This window comes from Empidonax traillii, unplaced genomic scaffold (genome assembly GCF_003031625.1).
Source record: "Empidonax traillii isolate 1590-97213 ecotype Southwest subspecies unplaced genomic scaffold, ASM303162v1 scaffold291:size1517763, whole genome shotgun sequence".
Taxonomy (NCBI): Eukaryota; Metazoa; Chordata; class Aves; order Passeriformes; family Tyrannidae; genus Empidonax; species Empidonax traillii.
In genome coordinates, this window is record NW_020955484.1 from 1,305,146 (window position 1) to 1,318,141 (window position 12,996).

The window sequence follows — 12,996 nt, forward strand, 5'->3', positions numbered from 1 at the left end:
TAGCTTTGCATTATCTTTTTTGACATATTTCTGTTGACTTTTTACTTTTTAAAATTTTTTATCCACATTGAGAATAAAATTTGTATTTGGTTAAAGCTTATTGGTTTCAAACTTCAACTCTTCTAAATAAGAACATAATGTCATTTATGTAATAGGAATGTTTAGGTGGAGCCTTTTCTTGCTGAAACAAAAATATTTGAGGAACTTGATATGATTCCTCAATATCTATTAATTTTTTCTTCACTAAGAAGTTCAATTAGCAGAATCTTTCATTTTCAGCATTTCATAATGAAAATTGTGATTTTCTTCATTTTGGAATCATAGAATAATTTGGGCTGCAAGGGACATTTGAACAACATCTAGTCCATCTCCCTGCCATGGGTAGGAATACCTTCGTCTAAATCAGGTTGCTCAGGGCTTCATCGAACCTGGCCTTGAACATTTTCAGGGATGACACATCCACAGCTTCTCTGGGAAATCTGTTACAGTGTCTCACCACCCTGGCATTAAAGATTTCTTTCTTATGTGCAATCTAAACATGCCCTCTTACAATTTATAATCATTGTTCCTTGTCCTGTCACTACAAGTCATGGTAAAAAGTCCTTCTTCATCTTTATCATAAGCACCCTTTACATACTAAAAGGCCACAATAAGGTCTCCCTGGAGCCTTCTCTTCTCCAGTCTGAACATATCCAAATCTCTCAGCCTTTCCTCATAGCAGAGGTGTTCCAGACCTCTAGCCAATTTAGTAGCTCTTCTCTGTACCCGATGTAACAGGCCTGTGTCATTTTTTTTTTGAAAAATCTTCATTCATCTGCCTTTATTTTAGATGAAATTTTCCCCATACTGTTTTTAGATGAGATAGGTCATTTGGTCTATCAAGAACTGAATGGCAATTGATTATTCTTTTTTAATCTACTAAATAATTGCAAAAAAAACTACTATCTACCTGAAAAAACAATTACTTAAAGGTGAGAAAAATAAGTGAGAATAAAACCATCAGCAAATAGCCCTATAACCTTGCCCTGGAGCAAAAAGAGGAGGAGCAGGGGTCAGTAGGGTCTCTGTTAGGAGAATAGAAAGAACTGATGTTTGCTGTGAATAACACCAGCCTAGAAGATGGAAGGAAACACTGCTTGTTTATTTGGACTTGCTGTTGTGACCATGCAATGTTTTTGTCTGTCCCTAAAGCTATGACTTTAGTTCCCCCAGTGGCTCTCTGTATGCTGCATGATATCAAGGGCTTCTGGGTCTACCTGACCTGACCAGCCATATCTGAAAAGCCTGAGAGCAACTGGATATTTCTTTCCTCTCCAAATGTGCACACAACACTTCGTGTTGAACCAAGCAATGGGCTCAAAGAATTCTTTCCAAGTAGGTTCAATCTTGTTTCCCTCAGAACATGCAGAAAACCATGAAGAACTGGGTGTGCACCAAGAGGTCCTTAGGTTTGCACACCTGCAGAACAAAGGTTAGAGACATTATGGAGCTCATCTGCCCTGTAGTCAGAGCAGGTTTCAGTTGACTCATCTCAGTGGAAAGCAAGGCTGAACTGTCCCTCCATGGCATAGCTAATACTCAGAAAATTATTCTCTATATTTTTTCCACTTGCTCTGAGCAAGTGCAGCAACTGTCAAAATAGGAAGAAAAATTATCACCTGCATTTCACCAGATAAGAGTTCTAGTGGGTAAAACTCTTTTACAGGCCATGTCCACTTGAATAAGGGTCTTTCCGTCAGCTATGAGAACACCAGAATAAAACAGAATCTGATCATATAAATACAAGCTCCAACAGGAACACAGCATATTCCCTATGTCTGCAAAGTGTTGAGGTTCATGAAACCAGATCTAATATGCAATTACAACATCACCAAGGCATGCTCGGTGATGACATCAGTCCGCTTGCAGTTCTCTGTCCTCTGGAAGCCTGGAACAACCAACAAAAAGAACAGTAGACGTGATATTTCCTCAGTATCAAAAAAAAAAAAAACAAACCCAAAACCCTGAAACACTGAAAAAAAGAGCAGATTTGTGATGGGTAAGAAGAGTCATTGTTGGTTTTTTTTTTTTTTTTTGGTCCTTTTAGTTTTTTTAACTTAGGTAGTTCTCTGAAGCAAACTTCTTAAATCTGTGCTAGTTTTTAATCACAGCAGCACAAATAAAAACTTTGCAAACATCTGTATCTGTTTGCATTTGTATACATTATGAAGCAATTCTTTAAAAAGAAATCTGTAGGAGAATTTGCTACCCAGGCTGAGGCCTCATTTGCCAGATTCTATCTGGGATCTAATCCTATGGCTATATAATAAATCCTGAAAATGATGTTTACACTGGAAATGCTGACAGAACTTTTGCCATAATTACAGTACGTTACTATAAATACACGTCTGTGCAGCATATATATGTAGCGTATCCACATACATACGCTGTATGCAGTGCTTTTACTAGTCATATGGCATTTCATGTTTGACATTTTTTCAGAAGTAGAAATGTTGCAGCCCTGCCCTGAACACATCCTAACAACAGAGACAATAATAAAATTATTACTATATTTATTGTGACAGATTCACACAGCTGTCACCTTTGATGATGATGTATTGATACAATACACTGCAAGAATAAGCAACTGACTAATGTATATTGAAAAAGATAAACCTGCAAGTAGGAATTTTGTTCTAATTAAAGGAGAAAAAGACAAATGAGCAGGTGACAGAACTTTCTCAATTACACTTTTTCTAGCACCTCACAGGAATCTCTCCAAAGCAGGTTTTAACAGCCTTTATGCTTTCTAGAAACTCAGAGGAACAGAAAAAAAACAAACCAAAACAAAAAAGTTATTTGGAAAGAGAGAAGCATCCACAAGGTGCCCCAGAACACATTACTCCTGCTCTGTGTGAAAAGAAGGCAAGAGCTCCATTACAGTATGATATCCCTTCGGGGTATTGTCACTGTTGTCAATCATAACAAGTTTTTCTCGAACACATTTACTAAGAAAACCTTGTCTTATTTCGAGGGGCCACTGTCAAGACTTGTTAAGAGTAAACAAGGTAAGACCGCTCCCATTTACATTTGACATCAGAAGGATGCACATTTAGCTGTTTCTCAGGCTCAGCCTCTCCAGTAGAAAAGCCTGATATATAAGAATGGGCTTGGAGTGAGTCAGTGAAACATAAACAGCCCATACAGGATAAGGAAACCACAATGAGTGTGGGGAGACGAGGTGGCTGATCTGTGAAGTTTTCTGAAATACTAATTGCAGTTTCTTTCATAATGATGAAGACATTTCAAAAGATAAACTAAATGATTCTATATATGCAAAACCATATATGCAAAAAACATTCAGCTTACTGGTCTTATTCTGCAGCTCTAGAAGGGCAGGGCTGATTCTAAATCAGCTGAATTAGTTTTATCTTGAGTTCAGCTTCAGTGCTTAGTCTTAAAGACTAAATCCCCAGAATCATGAGTTTCTAAGATAATCTCATGCTTTATTACAGTAAAAAGCAGAATTTTTGTTGTTATGGTCAAAAATTAGCCTTAGGGTTTCCCCAGGGCTCTTTAATAGGAAAGCAAGTAGAAAGTGCCAGAAAGCTTCTTGCAGTTTTAAGCAAAACAATGAGTTTTCCCTTCTTTTTGTATAGACAAGCAAAACCCTAACTCAGACAGAAAAATCAGAAAAGCAAAATAGCAGCAAGCCATGGGAAAAAAAATTTGAAATTGAAACTAATTTTTTTAACTATTCTATCTGAAGTAAAATAAGAGATATGTGAATGACATTCCTGTTATAAGCAATGCCTGAAGCATGGAGCAGCTGAGCAAGATTTTTGATAACTCCAGACAGAATGAGACTACAGAAATATCAACTAATCAATTGCTTACTGAATCTACTGGCTGCCTTAGGTCACAGCATTGTTATTTACAGGGTCTGGCCTCTGGATCTCATTCCTACTACCTATGCATATAACTAAAAATTTTTGTCTTTTATTGATGTAACAGCACTATTTCATGGAAAAAATATGGGAAAAATTATCATCATATATGGAGTAGACATATAAATGCAGAATATATAAAATTCAGTGCTATCAACCTGATCTTATATGCATGTTCTTCTAAACTCATATTCCTAATTTTAAAAGAGAGGTCATATCATCAGTAACTACTATACCTCAGAAAAATCATCCCTTGTAAATATTTTCCACACTTTTTTTTTAAAATGTGTACTTACAGTGGAAGTATTCCAATACTTTACTTAATTATGTATGTATTTGTGTATAAAGGTGGTAAATTGTATTTACGTAAATCTGCATCACTTTTTAATCAGTAGATAAAGGCACTACTGCACTGTTGTGGTTGAAACAACTATTACTGATTCCGCATTTCCTGCAAAATACATTCAGATTTTTGTATCTCATAATTAGAATTAGTAACTGGAAATTGCATTTGCTAGTTATAGTAAGCCTAATACCTTTCTATCACAGCTGTCCTGTGAAAACATTTACAGTAAAAGATAGAAGCTGTCTGAGGTCTATTTATCTTCCATTTGTATTACAAAAAGTTATACCATGACAACAGAAGTGAGAACTACTAGAATATTTCGCTTTGCTTTGTTGTTTTCTTTCATATTATCCAGAAATTTGCAAATCTGAATAAAGATTGAACACATATTCAGAACTGAAAACAATGTGTGCAACTTTATAGACATTAAATATCCCATAACTGAACTCAGGATTGTCTCTGGGACAAAAGAGTCCAGTTTGCAGGAGGCATCCTTGAGGGAGACAGATCTGGAGAAATGCCTCCAAACAGCAAGGACAGTTGAATTGTTCAAGGGAAAAATGGCCAAAATAATAATAGCCATTAGCAAAGAGCAAGTACACTACTGGTTTGAGTTGAAGTGGCAATGCTGACACAGTTCTGCACTGTAGAAAACAATGCAAAAATCAGAAGGCTTCATACATAGTCTGTGGGGGACTGGGAAAAGTTAGATGTAAGAGAATTTTTTTATAACTTAATCCCATAATATTTCTGAAAAAACATTCTTTAAAACACAGGACATATCTATGCTGTTAAATGAAAAAGTGCCGAGCAGCGACTTTGAGCACTGGCTGGGACCGCTAGTCTTCTGCAGTGCAAAATTGGTAGCATATTCCCTGGCAGGGTTTTTGCCTGCCCCAGTTCGAGTTCTCTGAGACAATGACTGGGCACAGTTCAGTGGATAACTTGTGCCAAGACTGTTCCCAAAAGACCATGTGGAAAAGAATGCAGTGGTTTGGGTATCCCCCAACCTACACACTCTTAACTTTGCAGCAGTCAACGCTGCACCCTCAAACACTCCTCTTGCCACAAGGCACTTCATGCAACACATTCCCACAGCTTCATTATAAAAACATCACTCTGGTAGATAACAGTCTTCACGTCCTTTCACACCCTACAAGCAAAAAAAGAAACTAATTATAAAAAAATGAGTTCTTTTACAAAGCCCAGATAAGTTACAGGGGCCAGAACATACCCCTGAGACCCTTGGGCCATAGCAGTATGACAGTTGTCTCTGGCCTTGTTTTATTTATCAGTATAGCCAGATCAAAGAGACTTTCACTGATATCTATGATGCATGCTACCAGATACCAGATCACTCAATACACACACAGTACTGAAGATACCACCACACATTTTGGTTTTGTTTTTGTAACAGTGTTTTTGCATCAGTAGCCAATTCAGTAAGACAAATCAGCAATATTTGATGGAAGAAATTTGACAAAATATCAATTAAATGCAAAGAGACATTCTGAGTGCCACAAGCTTTTAATAAGAAACCCACAAAGTTCAAGTCATTATCACCCGAGGTCTCTGGCAGCTGACAGATATAAGGTCAGCTCTTCAAGAGAGCATGGAAATAAAATCAATTCACAGACACACAGTGGTGGCTGTATGTTCACCTCAGGCTATATGGCCTGCTGTGTTATGATGCATAGTATTTCCAGTTTCAGTAGCCACTGGCAGATAAAAGAACAATGTGGCTAGCAAAAAATTCAGTCCTCTTTGATTCACCAGCTGAAATGAAGAAGAAAGCTTTTCCTAGCTAGTTTAGTCAGGGAAAAGGAAGCACACACTCTCATAACAAGAACTCAGAGAGAGCAAGGGCACTGGTTGATGTTGCTGAATATATTGCACATTTTCTTAACCACTTAGCTATGGCATCTCATTTCACTGCAACACTGCACCAAGCTACTTACTGCAGAAGAAATGCAAGAGAACTGGCACTGTGAGTCTTTGGTTTTGTAACAGAGTATACCAATTAATAAAAAGAAAATAGATGTTGAGGAAATATTCACCTTGCCTAATTTTATGTGTACATTTCTGACTTTTGTACACTGGAAATTTATATAAACTGTCTGGAATATACAGATCCTGAGACAGTTCTCCACAATAGGGCCAAATGCTACCCTTTGGCATCACCTGAGATCAGAAGATAACTTCTCCTGCCACCTGTAAAACTGCAGGAGCATAATTCTGTTATCTTTGACAGAATATGTTGTGGCAATGATTAATACTGCAGCAGAATCAACACTGTTTTCTGCTAATTTGCAGCTATTTTTTTTTCCTGAGTATAAAAACAATAGAGATTTATTTAACAAAAGTTAGGGATTTATATGTTTATTTTTATACAAGGTTTTGGTAGGTGAGGGGGGCTATAAGGGTGGCTTCTGTAAGAAGCTGCTCAGAAACTTCCCCTGTGCTCAACAGAGCTAATGCCACTTGGCTCCAAGGCAGACCCACCACTGGCCAAGGCTGAGCCCCTCAGCAATGGTGGTAGCACCTCTGGGATAACAGTATCCTGGTTTTGGCCACGGACAGGGTTAATTTTGGGCAATAGTCCAGAAGACGTGTGGCTGAGGGGCATGGCCACTAATGTTATTCCATACCACCTCATCGTTGCCAGGGATAGGGGCAAGGGACTCTCTCTCACTTCTGAGAAGAAGGGCATCCCTTTCCATGGGGAGAAAGCATGGTGGGAAAGACCCATTCCTTTGTCTCATACCTTTTGTTATTAATATTGTTGCTGTTACTGTTTTCTTATCTCATTGCTGTTTCCAGTAAATTGTTCTTATCTAAATGCTGATTTTCATCTTTTGTGCCTCCAATTCTGAACTCCATCCCAGTGGAGCAGGAAGGGGCAGGGGAAGGGGGGAGCAAGTGGCAGTATGGTTTTAGTGGGACTACTAAATTGGAGAATATCATTCCTAAACCACAGTGGATTTAATTTGACACCCAATGCATGGTAACAACTATGCATGTTGCTGTCGTAGCCTCGTAAGAGAGTACAACATGGAAACTGATGACTGCTAAAACTTTCCTAACACTACTTCCACCATCTTCCCCCTCTCATAAAAAGCCAGTGCACTCCAGTTAAATGTTTGCATAAGTGAGTTCACAAATAACAGAAATACTTTAGAAAACATTTTCCATCTTAAGGCAAAGCATGGAAATTTTTAGTGTAAACTGTTAAACACTTGAGGAAATTATATAGGGATGTATAATGGAAAGTTTCTGGTTGCTTAAATCTACAATATACATATATACCACAGAATCACAGCATGGCTGAGGTTGGAAAGGACTCCTGCAGGTCATCTGGTCCAACCCCCCTGCTCAAGGAGGACCACCTGAAGCCAATTGCCCTCAACTGCATCTACATGGCTCTTGAGTATCTGAAAGGATGGAGACTCCACCCCCCCACCCCCCCCCCGGGCAACCTGGGCCAGTGCTGGGATCACCCTCACAGTAATGGCATGTTTCCTTAGGTTCAGATGGAGGCTTCCATGTTTCAGTTTGTGCCCACTGCCTCTGGTCCTGCCAGTTACAGAGGGTGTAATGGTCTGTGGTAGAAGCATTATGGAAGCTAATTTATGGATTTTGTTCTAGTGGTTAACCCAAGTGTGTGGTACAGGACAGTTCCCAGAAGAATCTACAGTTCATCTGGGAGAAAGAAAGACACAAGTCTCTCAGCCACTCATGGGTTCAGGATTTGGCACTGGATATCTTTAATTCCAAAGGTGTGACAACAAGCATATTTCTTCCAGAATTAACATTCATTCTCATACATCTCAGATGAAGAATTTTAAAATTTTGTAGTGGGTACGACCTGGAGCTTTTCATTCATGTTAAAATTTGCTGAGCTGAAATTCCTTCAACTGCTCTTCCAGCTATTTAATTTCCCTCCCCATCATTACCAGTCATTTTTGTTTGGTTATTATTTTCATTTGTTTCTTCTTGCAAGAAAAGGAGCAAGATAATAGTTATGTCAGAGTGACAGAGCACTAACTCTGGGCTCCAGCCCTGGTGCTGGCATGGCCATGTCACAGGGAGTAAAATGGTGGTGGTGCCTGGATGGGTACCTGCACCAGCCCACTATGGCCATGGAGGACACAGGTGAACTAGGGCTGAGAGAAGAAGGCAGGGAGAAGTGGGGAGGGCAGGAAACCAGGGTCTGCCTAAGGCAGGGGAGGAAGGCTGCTCCTCCTTTGCTTCTCTTGTGTATTGCAGATGGGATATCCAGACAGGGATGTGACCAGACTACAGCACGCTCCTGTCTTCTCTCTCCTCCACCACTCAGCCAAAGAGTTGCCGGGCTCTACAGAACAGACAGATACCCCATCCTGGTCTTACAGCAATCTGGAAGCTTCCCACAACCACAGGCAGAGACAGCTCCATACTCTTTCCCTAGCTGGCCACGGGCTGGGCCTCACATGAGCTCCTGGCAGTGTAGTGGCCATGTCACAAGGGTAACAGTGCTGGTGCTGGGTCTTTCTCATAGTGAGGCCGGTGACATGATTGGCCCAGGACGAATGCCTTGTGACTGTCAGGGAAATACGGGATGGACAGTCCTGGTGTGAGGCTGGCAAAGCCCCAGGCAGGGAGGCTTCCTGCGCTGACAGAAGGTAGATGCTCCATTTGTTGATACTTCTATCTTTGACAGCCACAGACCCAGACAGAGCCACAACCAAATCATAGCACATGCCAGTCTTCTCCCTCCTCCAGCACTCAGCTGGAGAGCACTGCAATTTGTACCAGGACATGAACCTAAGCTTAAGGAAATATCCATAGCTTCATTTGGTACCACATCATGGTCCTACAGGTGGCTGGAGAGTCCCCACAGCTGTAGATGAAGGGAGCTCCACACCACCCACCATCTCTGTACCCTGTTATGGTCCTAGATGCAGCTGGAAGGGAAGGGCACCATAGCAGGGCACCATAGCTACCCTCCCCCCTCCCCTTTCCTGGGTGAAGCTTCTCTGTGTCTAATTTCCTTACAAACATGCAAGGGAAAACTAGAATTCTCACTAGAAACCTTGTGAAAAAGACAAGTTCTAAACTTCATCAGCATTATTTGTCTTAACAAAAATCTGTAATGGAAGCATCTATGTACTACATACTAACACTGAAATATCTGCCTTATCTATTTCCCTCTGATTTCCTAGATGTTTGTTCTCTCAGATAGAGCAATAGCAATTTATTAATATTTATTGTTAAGCCCTGAGGGCAGATTTACACTTCCCAGGAGGGAATGCATATATATGCATTTATGTACATGTGTGTATATATAGATATTAATTTGCATATATATATTAGGTGCCTATTATATGCATAACGGGAAAGTCACCATATGGAAACAACGCCAGATTTTAAAGACAACTCACCTAACAACTATGAAATGACTGCCACTGCAGCCTTAAGTCTGCCTCCTGTATATGTGGATCCATTAGATGAAAGCATGCACGGAATGAGAAAGACTCCATGGTCTGTGGCAGTGGAGATAGTTGTGCTTGTTTATTGAAAAAGATTCTTTTTCTTTTACTCTTTAATTTTTACCTTATTGATTTTTTGCTTTTTCTGTTTGATGAATATTGATTGTACTCATGCAGTGTTGCATTCATACCAGCTATTTTTTTCTCCCTTTTTTATTCATTGTGGTAGTTTACTTGGGTTATGAAAACTGCTGAGCGTCACAGAATCACAGTATCACAGAACGTGGAAGGCACCTGTGAAGATCATCCAGTTCCTCCCCAGTGGAGGGTCAAATACAGCAGACTGAGTGTGCCCTCAGCAAGTCAGCAGTATCTGCTGATACACAAGAGGGTCGTGTTGCCATCAAGAGAGACCCCAACAAGCTGGAGAAATAGGCTGACACAAACCTCCTGAAGTTCAACAAGAAGTCCTGCACCTGAGGAGAAACAACCCCATGAACCAGTATGTGCTGTGGGCCACCCACCCAGATGGAAAGCTTCTCTGCAGAGAAGGACATGCAGGTCCTGGTGGACACCAGATTGAACGTGATCCAGCAATGTGCCCTTGCAGCAAAGAATAGTGATGGTATTCTGGCCTGCATTAGGGAAAGTCTTGCCAGCAAGTCGAGGGAGGTGATCCTGCCCCTTTATTCAGCTTTGCTGAGGCCATACTTGGAGTGCTATGTCCAGCTTTGTGTTCCTCACTACTACAAGGAACGTACTGTATTGTCCCTTCAGCAGATAATACAGTGGTTAACATCTCCCACAAGGACAACCTTGAGGCTTCTTCCAGTTGTTTTAAAAAGGTTCTCAGCTGAGTCATCACCTGTCTGCAGGTAGAGCTCTGTACATTCCTGCTTCTCTCATACATAAAGGGCAGCTCGTCCTCCTCATCATCCCACTCTGCCCTTCTTAAGAGCTGATACCCATCCACTGCAGCACTCCACCAATGTGAGCGATCCCACCACTTGTGTATGACTGCAGCCAAACCACAGCCTTGCTTGCTCCCGGTGCTGCTGGGTGTAGGCACTTGGGATACAGCCTTTCTTATGCTGATTTCCCAGGAAGGGCATGAGAGCTTCCCTGTGTGCCACCTGCTCAGCATGGATATGCCTGTGCTGCAGGCAGGGCACTTCCACCCTCTTTTGTTATTTACAACGTGTCCCCTGCCCCTATCACCCTGCATCCTTTGTTTCAAAATCATAGAATCATAGAATGGTTTGGGTTAGGAGGGATTTAAAGATTATCTAGTTCCAAAGGCCCTGCCGTGGGCAGGAATGCCACCCAGGTTGCTCAGAGCCCCACCCATCCTGGTCTTGAACTCTAGGGATGGGATACAAAGCCAGTCCACAACCCCTGCACTTCACTGTCGGCCTTCTCTTTCTTCTCTTCACCTCCCCTCCTCCTCTCCCAGTCACTCTCAGTGTAAATCCCTACAAACCATCCTGGCCAGCCTATGGACAACGATAGCTCTGCTGCCCCGTCCAGGTGGATCCTGTCCCTTCCTGACAGCCCGCCATGTCCGCAGCCGAATCTCCGCAGCCGACCGTCTGTCCGAACCGCAGGCCCCCTGCCCCGTTCCTGCGCTCCCCACCCTTGCGGGGGGACCGCCAGGACCTTCCCGGGACCCCCCCGGGACCCTCCGGGACCCCCGGCCGGGCGGCGCAGGGCGGGCGGGGCCGGGCGGGCTGAGGGGGCCGCCGGCTCCCTCTCCTGGCCCCGCGGCGGCACGGCGGGACACGGGCCCTGCGCTGCCCACCGGCAAAAAAACCTCCAGATTTGTGGAGGTTTTACCGAGGCGTTCGTATTCCCCGTTAACCCCTGGCTTCACAAAACAGAGCGCCTTTTCTCTGCATGTGTTAATTCAACACAGATAGACTTAGCACTGAGTATCTCCTGATTCCTGAAGGGTAAAAAAACCTGCTGAGTCGGGCACTCTGAGCAAGAGGGAAAATTGGGTTCAAAACCTCTCGTGAGGATGAAACAAATGATGCCTTGTCCTGTGTTTTCTTGATACTTCTGCTAAACACCAAGCTCTAATGGGAATGGGAACAGGTCCTGCATTTAATGAGACTAAACTCTGCATCGTTATGATACTGGCCTGAGATTAAGCTCCTGCTTCTGCATCACAAGTGGGGAGAGGCAATGTTCAGTCTTAAGGAACTGTCAGGGATTTAGAAAGGGCTGGCAACTCAGGGGGAAAAAGCATGTAAATAAAATATATGACTTTCTTTTTTTTTAAATCAAACCACGGAAAATATGGAGAGCCTCAAATGTGACAGTAGTTTGCCGTTGTCTCAAAAAAAAAGTCAGCAATGTTCTCATCTAGCTTTACTGTAACAGTGTTGCTGAGTAGCAGGTAGTGGACATTATTTGATGCATTGACCCCATGAGCTTTATAAAACTTATGCAAACAAGAAGACCAATAGTGAATTTATGACAAAAGATTAGGGGTTTGTTCACTCCTTTAAGTGGATTATCAAAACCTCATTAAGCTTTGAGAATCCCCTTATTCAGTATTAAATTATCTTTACGCTTACACTAAGAGTGAGTTTTAACACTTTAAATTTACACCTTTAGTGTATTTGGATTGATTTTCCTCAGTGTCCCTGTTTAGAAAGAGCCCAAGCAATTGGATTTTAGGCAGTTCGAAAGACTTTAAGATTCATCCTCTCAATCCAGGATCGAGGTCATTACTGTCACTGTGGTGAGGAATCTTTCTTGTACTGACTGCATTGTAATATCAGATCCTGTCTAGAGATGAAGACTCAAAAGCAAGATTTCTCTTGTCTGTATGAACCCTTAGACCTCCACATGAAAGGTAAGGTACCAAGTGCCAGTACAAGAGCAAATGGCCTCAAGTTGTGCCAGGGGAGGTTTAGATTGGATATTAGGAAAATTTCTTCACTGAAAGGGTGGGCAGATATTGGAACAGGCTCCCCAGGGAAGCAGTGGAATCACCGTCCCTCAAGTGTTAAACAACACATGGATGTGGCACTTGGGAATATGGTTTAGCGGTGAACATGGTGGTGCTGGCTTAATGGCTGGACTCGATGACCTTAGAGGTCTTTTCCAACATTAATGATTCTACTCCTGTTGAAGTTAGTCACTGTCCTGAACTTCTTTGTAAATATAGGAGAATGCCAGTATCAAAGTCTAGAGGAACACTCTCTACTTATGGTTGCACTGACTGCCTGAGTCTTCACTGCAGTTGCTG

At 41.9% G+C, this 12,996-nt stretch overlaps 1 long non-coding RNA gene across 1 annotated transcript; it reads right to left on the minus strand.

Annotated features, from left to right (window-relative positions):
• Positions 1-1,437: 1,437 nt before the first annotated feature.
• Positions 1,438-8,756, minus strand: LOC114060762. Its single transcript, XR_003571954.1, has 3 exons — positions 8,662-8,756; positions 5,287-5,425; positions 1,438-1,630 (listed from the first exon to the last, which is right to left on the minus strand). It is a non-coding gene; the product is annotated as an uncharacterized LOC114060762 (long non-coding RNA).
• Positions 8,757-12,996: the final 4,240 nt, after the last annotated feature.